Source organism: Neolamprologus multifasciatus, chromosome 6 (genome assembly GCF_963576455.1).
Source record: "Neolamprologus multifasciatus chromosome 6, fNeoMul1.2, whole genome shotgun sequence".
NCBI lineage: Eukaryota > Metazoa > Chordata > Actinopteri > Cichliformes > Cichlidae > Neolamprologus > Neolamprologus multifasciatus.
Window position 1 is genome coordinate 7,726,176 of NC_140444.1, and position 10,462 is coordinate 7,736,637.

The following is a 10,462-nucleotide window of genomic DNA, read 5'->3' on the forward strand; positions in this document are numbered from 1 at the left end:
ATCTACCAGATTCTCGCCATGCTTAAATAACGTGATTATTATGACGTGTCGGATATTAAAATGCCTTCTCTCGTATACTGATAGCAGGTGAAATTTTGGTTTTTTTAGTGGCGCGTCTTTTCCGTTTTGTTCCAGATTTGATGACGTCCACTCAAAACCTAAACCAACACATGTTATACAGGCAGGTTTCCACTCCGTTCACAATGCAATAACAGTGCTGATTTGGCAAAAATAAAAAATAAAACAAAACGTATGTCAATTTAAATCACAAAATTACTATATTAATACAAAAATATATGTTACAATAGACAATAAAATATTGTAGTACAGCCTTGTTCAGATAAATGTCTTTCAGTTTATTGGAGTGATGAAATGCATCAGTGCTCCTATCCCTCCTTTGACCCAAACACTCTCACTTGCAAGCAAAGTAAAATAAATCTTTAAGAGAACTCACCAAACTAAGTGTTTTAGAGCATTTTGGGATTTATGATGCATGTTTTGATGTACCCCACCTAATGTTCTCGGAGAACAGTGTGAACAAGGAAAAAGTCTTTTTTTAACAAAAAAATCTTCCTATAATCATCTTAATCCAAAAGGATTTCTGACTTTCAAAATGTAATGCTCAGTGATAAGACAGCAGCTTGTTAATAAATCATATAACAGTTCATACATGTGAAAACATTTCATGTAATACTGTGACTGATCTGTTACAGTATTACTTAAGTGTCTAATTTACATAAAATTTTAACACCTTGAAAATAACGTTTTTTATGTTTTCTAGTTTTCTGTTGATATTTTTCTTTGATAAAAACTCTAAAAATCAATCTTCATTAAATATGTAGTGCAATTTTATCATTGATTTAAACAAAACACAATTTATTACATATATCTTATAGAGATTTTTTCTTTTATTTCTTTGAAATTTGGAACAAAAGCATAATTCATTGGTAGTTGTTTTTTGTGTGACCAAATAATGCAGATAAATAGAACGTGACATGCATAGAAAATTAAAGAAAAAGAAGAGGCCTTGTGAAATAGAGTAGATAAAACTGGGCGGGGGGTTGCATTCAGTTCAGTTAAATGTGTAGAAAAGGCAGAGCTAAACTGACCTGAAGCGACATAAAATCGTAAAGAGCCTGCTTGTGTGCATGTGTGAGTTCATTTGCGTGCGTGTTAGTGAATGAAGGATTGGAGTGCGTGTGTGTGCGTGTGTGTGTGTGTGTGTGTGTGTGTGTGTGTGTGTGTGTGTGTCTTTGTTTGATGCCAGGCTGCACTCTTGTTTTCTTCAGTCTTGTCACGCAACACTCTTCAAAGCCCCGCCCTACTTCCACTACTACACTTCCTGAGTGGGTGTGGAGTCCTCCTGACCTACCGTCAAAAACACACAACACACACACGTAGTTGAGCAGGAGTGGGGGGCAAGACATGCAGACATTTGAGGAATGGCCTATATTCAATGACTCGCAGGCTAAAATGATTACAATATGATGTCAGTATATGCTGTTGGCAGAGATTGGTCCATGTTTAGACCCTTTAATTGTGCTGTTACTGCGCAATACAACGAGTACAGGAATCTCCTTATTCTGACCCTGACCTCCTGGGGTAAAATGATCATGCAGGCGTGCAATACCCTGGTGCATGATCCACAGGCCCTAACCTTCTTCACTACTTGATGGGGAATTTACTGTATGGATCATCAAGGAGATACTAACTGACAGGGCACTAGAATCAAGAAGCTAGGCTGCTTGCAGTGAACACATCTTTCTTATGTCTAATGTTTTATTGGAAAAATGGTAAATAGACAGGTTCTTATGGCAGTTTTCTACTCTACCTGAGCACTCAAAGCGCTGTACACAACATGCCTCATTCAACCATTCACACCCATACAAGCGCTTTTCTTTTTTCTATGCTTAACCCTCTCAGGCTCAAATTAAGTTTTTTGTTGCTAATGCACAACCAAGTCCTGCAGTGGTACTTCTGAGTAAAAAAACCTCATAAAATATGTATGTGGGGTAATCAGGCTGTTAGTTTTTAACTGTTGCAAATCTGCAACGCCTGCCTCGAGAGGGTTAAGGGCTTTCTATCTGACATTCACACACATTTACAATGATGGATGCATCAAAAAGCAGCTTGGGGTTACTATCATGCTCAGAGTGGAACATGCAGCCTTGAGCAGCTAGGGATCGAAAAATCAATTTTTATCGATAAATAGAAATTTATGAAATTCTATGAAAAACTGGAATTGTCAAAGTAGCAAAATGTCAAGAATCTAAATCAAGTCCAGTATCTCTAGACTACAGAAGAAGTCTGTAGTACAGAAGGGCTACTGGGGGGGGAGTGGGGATGTATTTTTTTCTCTCTCACAATTCTGAAATAAAAGACGTCCCCACTTTTTTTCTTTTTCCAGTGGCCGTAATCCTCTTCCATACTAGTCCTTCTTCATATTTTCAGAATTAAAGTATACCTAACTACTAACTGCTTTTAACGCTAAAAAAGTTTTGTTTTTAAAGAAACCTTTAAAACAGCTTTTGAGTTGTTTTAACTCTCCACATTCCCGGGGCCAGAGTTTTCCTAGATAAGTACACGATTAAAAAAAAACATCATTTCATCATCATCATCATCATCATTTCCACAAGATTATTCTGCAGGGTACTGAGGAGTGTACTCTACATTTCCGTATATGTGTGTTTGTGTGTAAGAGACACGATTAGATACATGGAGGCCTACTGCAGAGCTCTGCCATGAGTTTTCTGACTGATGATTGGATGACTCTACACAGTTTCCTCTCTCACCGCAGGTTCCTGGCCTTTGTCAAGACCCATACTGTCAAAAAACATTACCTTGACAGTACCTAGTCAAGGTAATGTGCGCGCGCACACACACACACACACACACACACACACAAATCTTTGTTTTTGGCTGCGCTTAAAACCTGGCCAGCACACTTTAATGGTAAGTTACAAATATAATAATGCCCAGACTAGTAACAAAATATTTTCTAGCATTTGTTGTTTTTTTCCCCTTTTTGTCTTGACAGAATATGCAGGAATTGAGGAATGCACATTAAGACAAAATTCACTAGATGGCACCAGAGTACTATTTCCAATGGCTCTTTCTGCAGCTGCCATGCCCAGTTCTCGGACTCTCACTCATACTCTTTTTATGTGATCTATTCATTCAATAGTTCTTAATGAAAGCAAACAGAAAGCAAAACTGTTGCAAAACAAAAATGTCCAGACATTCACAGGAGACCTACTATGCAAATTTCAACTCGATAATTTCTATGCATCCAATCATTCTCTCTGCTCACCTTCATCAGGGTCGCAGGAGCCTATCACCAGCTGTCATATGGCGAGAGGCGGGGTACACCCTGGACGGTCGCCAGTCTATCGCAGAGCTCTCACATAGAGACAGACAGCCTTTCGTCCTCTTATTCATACCTATGGGCAATTTAGAGTCACCAATTAACTTAACGCCAGGAATTGCATGTCTATGGACTGTGGGAGGAAGTTGGGGAGAACATGCAAACACAGAAAGGCCCCGGCCAGATGGTGGAGTTGAATTCTTGACCTTATTGCTGTGAGACAGCCACACCTAACTTTCTCTCCACCGTGCTGGCCGATAACTTCCAACTCGATAATTTTATTCTTGTCAGAGTAGCTTTGCATGAGTCACGGTTCAAAGTAGTCTTTGTCTAACTTATTTTGGGCCTTTGTGTAGCCCTTCATTTTATCCACTGTCAGCAGATGGCTTAGGGTATTCTTGCACCATTGGTTTCTATTGTAATGCTTTAAGGACTTTACCTTAAACCTCATATAATAATATAATATAATGTTTTATTAAATGTCAAAGTCAACCATTATTAGACTTTGACATTTTGTAAATGAAGCTGAATTGTTTAAAATCCTTTTAAAAGGGAGCAAGCCAGTCTTTGAGTTTGGACTGTCGTACATCAGTTATGTTTAATGTGAATAATAACCGTAAGATGGCACAAGAGTCAAAGTAATGCAGCTTTGAAGCCAGCCAGCTGCCCCCCTGAATTCTTTTCAGTGGTTGTCATAGCAACAGGTGTGTTTTTCTTTGCCTCCTGAAGGGTTTTACTTTCCAAGGTCCTTCACTCTACCTTCATTCCTATTTGGGGACGTTAATAGCTTGAGCACCACTCAGAGAAAATCACTCACTGTTCTCTCTTAAATTGAGCAGAGGTGCAATAGACCATTGAATTGAAGATTCGATTCAATTGCAACATGTGTTTTTTTTTTCTTTTCTTTTTATCATATCATGACATGCTGTGTTTTATTTCACTTATGCAGGACTGCTTTATTGGAATAAATGTAATCGTATTCTTTAATTACTAAAAAAGATTGCCCCTGTTTAGTAACCTGTATGACTGTCTTCAGTACTCTGAAACAACACAGTTTTGAGGATTGCGATGAAATATTTAATAATTAATAAGAACTTGAGTAATAGACTTCTTCACTCATATCTTTATTATGCCTGTCACTTGTCCAGCTTCTTCGCTGCATGAATAATGTGTGAGGTTAAAATTATTCCACTACAAATGGTCCCAGCCTCATTAGCCATGTAATTACTTGTGTGATTTAAGTCACTCTTCCCCCCTTCCAGTGAACAGCTGAATTTAAATTGGGGGCAGTTTAAAATCTGGAGTAGCCAGCAATTAGTGTGGTGGTGGGTTAGGTTAGAAAGCCAGCAATATCTGGTTAGTAGGGTGGAAATGTGACACCCAGGAAGAATTTCAACTCATTTAAATTGGGAAAAATAGCAGTTTGGTCATACAGACAGATGAAAAGATGAGGTATACAAGGACATCTAGAATTCCAATACAACTTACAGAATTTGTAAAGTAACAGTAACAAAGAAATAATGTTGAGTATATACACAATGTGAAATGGACACACTAATGAAGAGCAGCTGTAAGGGCAAGGTCTTCTCAGCAGAGGAGGTTACTGAGAATGGGTGTGCAGAGCAAGGAGACAAAGTAATTGCGTTGGTGGACAGGAGAGACATGACTAGCTATAAAACACAGACATGCACATGTGATACTTTGGGCTGGAAGAGGCAGAAAATAGTTAGGAGAGAGGTGGTGCTGATGTGTCAATGACAGAAAGCACTGATTCGAGTTCTTATTGTTGGGCAGAATGTCACTGCTCTGAATCATCTGATATATTTTGCCAGTCTGAAAGGTTCACTATCTAAAAGAATTGAATACAGCTTTGTGCTGATCTGATGCCAGATTGGTTACCCCTCAACAATTTTATAGATTTGAAAAATGAAAAAAAAAGTTGCAGCTCTCTCTTGCCATTTACACAAGGGCTACAGCACGACTCTTAAACTAACTGCCAGAGGCATTTCTAAGACGACTGCTGGGTGATGAGACGTGGTTCCAGAAAGATTTCTCTTGGTGGCAGCCATCTGTACCATTATGGTTGTTGTGTATGTGCAGCTTTTTGGAAGCCATGACACTGGATTAAAACCTGATCTGATTAATGATATATCTTTTAGATGATTGGCTGGATGGTTGAGAGATGGTGAGAAATCTTTGTCGGTGTTCTCCTACACATTTCATTATGAAGTTATCTTGCTGAGCTTGTGCAAGTGCAAAAACAAACATAACAGATTTTTTTGTACCATCCCAAAGAAATGGCACTCAAGGAATCCTTAATAGAAATATTTAGGAGAAACATGGTGACATGGCAGTTTCAACTGCATGGTGGTCGGCATAATGTAGTCATTAGCAGAGAGGATGGTAACTCTACATATCATTGTTCTTAGCTTAATGTATTGAAAATGTAAATTTGTATGACACTGGTCACCTGCTCGGGTGAGATGAACTACAGATGTTGTGTTGGAAGTCTAGATTAAGTGTTTAATTAATTAAACACTTAATGTTAGTGCCTCACCACTATATGATTTCTAATAGTGATAGCGAGATTTGGGGATTTAAAAATCTTATATTACAATCTATTAGTCACTATTTTTTTTACTTTTCGATCCACAAAACATAATCATATTTCTCATACATTTGTTATGTGTAGCTATTTATTTACTTGTTTATGCTCTGCCAGATTCTGCTCAGATCAGTTGTGTTGTTTGTGCTTCCAAAGTGTTGCTAGCAGGGAAGTTGCAGTGTGACCTCTGGTGGACAAATTGCACAATGTCAGCACTCATCACACGGCTGAAGGGTGTTTCTCTTGTCCATTGTTTACTTTTTCAGTCATCATACAACTGAAAATTGATATCAGTTTGTCTTGTAACAATTTGCAAGCATAACAAGAAAAATAATTAATATGCAAAAATATATATTTTTTAAAAACTTATTTTGTGACAAAGACATCATCATCTTTTTAATAGGGACTGCAATTAATTTCTAAATAACTGCTAGAGGCATTTCTAAGACTGCTGAGTGGTGAGACATGATTTCAACAAAACACACTGGCTGACTAGTCAGCTGTTTTTTTCTCTTGGTGGCGGACATCTTTCTCAAATAGAACTTTATTGCTTAACAGGTGTTAATACATCAATAGGACAAACTCTTCTTGCTCCAATTTCACTTGTGTTAAACTTATATAGGACCACAGCAGCGCACAACAGTTGCCTCAAAGCACAACTGACTCTCCACTATGAGAGTCAAAGTGCCACAAGGAATTATTTCTGGGGGGAAAAAGCAGTAAAATAAATAATCAATTTAAATGAACTTCTTTGTCTTTGTGTAGCAGAAGAACAAACAACAAACTCTTTGGTTGCTCACTGTACTAACTGAGCCATGCGAGCCAAAGTGTGTCATAGTTATGCTTTGACGGTGATCAGTGAAATATACAGTCACAATATTGACAGCTAATTAAAACAATCTGTGTGGACACTTGACAATTTTAAATTTTAAATTTAAAAGTCAGTTTTGCTGATTGTTTATAATTATTAGAGCTTGAATGACTTGAATAATAGCTTTCACTAATAAAACCTCCAACATTTTAAGTGACAGAGATAAGCTTGCAGCCGTCCCCTCAGTAAAGCAGCTCAGCTTTGGGTTCCCAGCAGTCATCAATGCCTCCGTGATTGCTCCAGAAAATGCATTTTTAGTTAATGGTTGTGAAGACTATCAGATGCCCAGCAGCACAAGAATCCCTTTTTCAGTCTCAATTTCACCCTTTAGGGACCCAAGGACATTTTAGATTAGTTAGATTTTAACCACCTGTGTATAAAAACAATAATAATTCATTTTCATTTTCATTCTTGATTCTTTGATCATTGATTGAAGATGGCTCTTTCACGGAACAGATATCCAGTTAGGTTATTTTATTTTGATTCAAGGCCAGTATGTTTCTGTTTGATTAAGTAAATGTTAAGTTCCTTAAGAAATAAAGACAGGTTACTCTGAAAATGGTCAGATGCAAGGACTGCACTGAAAATGAGCAAGAAAACAACCACAGAAAAAGCCTGCAGAAAGCCTGAAGATCACATTAAAAAAGTTAAAGTTTTAATAGTTTGGCTGCTTCGAAGCAAAACATAAAGAAATGTCGCCATGTATTTATGAGAAGAAAAAGATCTCGCTTTTTCAGTCTCGTCCCAGAACGAATCAGTGTTCACTGATCAGAACAGTGAACCTATCAACAGGATAAATGTAATCTTAAAGTCGAGTGATTCAGCTATCTTGGTGTGAATTACTTTTACAGTGACATAGACAAAATCCCTGTTTACTTGTTTTCTAGCAGTACATAGTCCATGCGCCAACAAGTTTAAGGCCGACATTTGTAAATACAGGTTTAGTTGACTGGTGTTGTTGAGGGGTCCCTCATTCTCTGTATCAAGACTGTCTCACAGATCACAAATCAAAGCTCGTTTGACACCTTCGGTTAATAATCATCTCTGCTTTTGAGGCTACAAAATCCTTCATCCTAATTGGTTGAATAATGGTCGTGTAGAGGAAAGGTAGCAACAGCGGGGTTAACTATGAAGAGAGAAAATAGTGAAAAAAATACTCAAAGATCAATAAAGCAGTTTTAGCAGCACATACAGTGGCTTCAGTGGAAAGCTTTCATTGTTTTTAACACTCACTTTCAATTCATTACAAAGATGTTGACTTCTCCCCTCTCTGCAGGAAATGCTATTTCAAAGGACCAACAACAGCACAAACATGAGTAAGAGTAGCCCATGATTGCTTCTGACACTTCCCCCAGGTGACAGTACACAACTAAACACACTATGAAAGTAAATAAAACCATGCTTTATTTGTCATTTATAAAGGTGGTCAAGGATCTTCCTACACTAGTCATGTATATAGGGAAGTGGAGGAGCACAATACAGAAGGTGTGTCCAGGATACATGGCAATCTTAATGAAAGGAGGCGTGTTGCTCGATTGGTACACGGCTCCTCAGATTTTACTTTCTTTGGCTCTTTAAAGCAAAAGTCAGCATTTTCTGGGATTTTCTCCGGTTTAGGATATAAAGTTGAGACCACAGGAGACCGAGGTCTCCTTTTAGAGAGAAAATCCAATTTTTCTGCTGACCTTTCCACTCTCTTCACCAGGCAGTTCCTGTTACAGTCTGTGATATTCATTTTTATTGCGTCTAACTGAATTTCGCAACTTTTTGTTATCAGATGAGATATTTCCTTCAAAAGGTTTATGACAAACATACTGAAGAAAGATCTACATGCAGATCGTGCTATGAGACGATATAAAATGTTTATTTTATACTGAGCCTTTTCATAGACACCTCAGTTCACCCGCTCTCTGGAAAAAAAGGCATTCTAGCTTCACACTTTTTAAGGTCAACCTCTTTTTAAGCCTCCTTTTTTTCTCACTAGCTGTTTTGAACAGCAGGTTGATGGACCTTTTATGCTCACAGTCTTATAATATTATTAAGAGATGAGCCAATACTACTTTTTAAGATACAAATTAACCCATACCATATGGCAATGCTATGTGTGTATGTTTTTTCTATAAATTATTTTACCAGGGAAACCAAAAAAATCCTCATGAATTAATAAAATAGTTGTTAGTATTTCAGCAGAAATTTAAGTCATACATCAATAATGAAACTGGGTTTAATTAGACTGGTGCATGTTTTAACAGTATTTTGCACTGATCATATGATGCCGGGTCTCCAGTGCACATTTGTTAGTCATATATGATGATAGTCTCTCACAGTCTGAATACTTTTCACTCTAGCTCAAGAGAACAGAAAGGAAGCGATTCAGCGATATGATATGGTACATTCACCCAGTGACCCAACAGTGATACAACACTGAAGCCAGATAAACATAATGCGCAGCTATCGTTGAATGCATTTTTCTTAAAAAAATAAAAAATAAAAAAGACATCAGGAATACAAATATAGGGTGATAGCACTATTGGGGGGATAAATTGTGCAGTCCCACTTGTGCCTGTTTGTATTATTGGTCACTTCTTGGCCTTTCCTATGACAGATCATGTTTTCCTCTCACTTCTCTCTCGGTGTTTATTTGTAACAAAACTTCTAAGTGTTGCATTATTAATGAAAACCTAATTCACAAGAGAAAATAGTTTAAATGATTCTTTTCTCCTTTACAGCATGACAAAATGATTTGCATTCGGTGTCATGCTGTATTATCCATGGCGCCCATGCTCCAGTGGTGAGACAAGGCAGTAATGATTTCAGTGTGGCACTTTACCAATGTGTGCGTGTTTCTTCATCTATGTGCAACATTAAGGAAATGCATTTTTATTTTGGTGCGTCTCTGGAACTTTTTGCAGCAGTTGCTGAAATTAGTAAATGTAACTTCTGCAATGGAAAAATTCAGACTCTGCTACTTCTCTGTGTCCAGTGTTGGGGAGTAACGGAATACATGTACCGCCGTTACGTATTTAAAATACAAAATATGAGTAACTGTATTCCGTTACAGTTACCGTTTAAAAAGGTGGTATTTAGAATACAGTTACTCTGTTGAAATAAATGGATTACACGGCGGTACTTCCCTGTTTCATATTGTGGCGGGTCAGGACGGTTTTGTTTGACAGCTACGTTCTGTTGTTCCAGGCGGCAGCGTTACGGTTGCCATGGTTACAGGGTGACGCTCTCTCTCTGCGTGTTTCCTGGGTGAGAGAGCGCCTTTTTGTTGTTGTGCTAAGCTAATAGGCAGAATGCTACAGGTATAGCTCTAAAGAATGTAGCATCATAGCAGTGTAGTCCGTGCTGCAGGGAGAATGGACTGCCATACACGTTATGTGTCTGTGAGCGAGGGAGGGAGAAAAAGGAAAAGTAAGAGCTGTCATCGAGCAAAAACAGGAGCTGGAAGCATGTAAATATAATAATAACCACTGCAGCCAAGAAGAGTGCCTGACGAGCCCAGTTGTAAGTAAGCTATTAAGACTCGACTGTACGCTGTTTGTGTTTTCCTCCGAAAAAATAAGTTCCGTTGGAGCAGCCTTTCAACGCCTCTCTCTGTCTCTCGCAAGCAAAGTTG

The 10,462-nt window shown here is 38.1% G+C and overlaps 1 long non-coding RNA gene across 1 annotated transcript; it reads left to right on the forward strand.

Moving 5' to 3' along the window:
- The first annotated feature begins 810 nt into the window (after positions 1 to 810).
- Positions 811 to 6,895, forward strand: LOC146516289 (uncharacterized). The gene is made up of 2 exons (XR_014874637.1): positions 811 to 2,860; positions 3,038 to 6,895. It is a non-coding gene; the product is annotated as an uncharacterized LOC146516289 (long non-coding RNA).
- The last annotated feature ends 3,567 nt before the right edge of the window (positions 6,896 to 10,462 follow it).